This window comes from Carlito syrichta, unplaced genomic scaffold (assembly GCF_000164805.1).
Source record: "Carlito syrichta isolate Samal-C Ts95f unplaced genomic scaffold, Tarsius_syrichta-2.0.1 Scaffold311826, whole genome shotgun sequence".
NCBI classification, from domain to species: Eukaryota; Metazoa; Chordata; class Mammalia; order Primates; family Tarsiidae; genus Carlito; species Carlito syrichta.
Window position 1 is genome coordinate 1 of NW_007255922.1, and position 604 is coordinate 604.

Here is a 604-nt window from a genome sequence, read left to right on the forward strand (position 1 = left end):
GTCTGGCGACAGAGTGAGACTCCAACTCAAAAAAAAAAAAAAAAATACCAGTTGTCTGATTTAAAATACATACAGGCTAGGCGCAGTGACTCAAGCCTGTAATGCCAGCACTTTGGGAGGCCAAGGTGAGAGGATTGCCTGAGCCCAGGGGTTCGAGAACAGCACGGGCAACTTGGTTGAGACCTCGTCTCTACAATAAATCAAGAAAAATTGGCCAGGATTATAGGTGGGATATATGGGCTCACACCTATAATCCCAGCACTTTGGGAGTCTGAGGTGAGAGGATTGCCTGAGCCCACGGGTTCAAGACCAGCCTGGGCAACTTGGCAAGACCTCATCACTACTACAAATCAAAAAAATTAGCTGGGTGTGGTGGTGCCTGCCTATGATTCCAGCTACTTGGAAGATTGAGGTGGAAGGATCACCTGAATCCAGCAGGTCGAGGCTATGGTGACCATGAGCATGCCACTGCACTCCAGCCTGGATGACAGAGTGAGACTCCAACTCAATAATAATAACAATAATAATAAAATACAAGCCAGGCTCGGTGGCTCAGCCTGTAATCCCGCACCTTTGGGAGGCTGAGGTGAGTGGATTGCCTGAG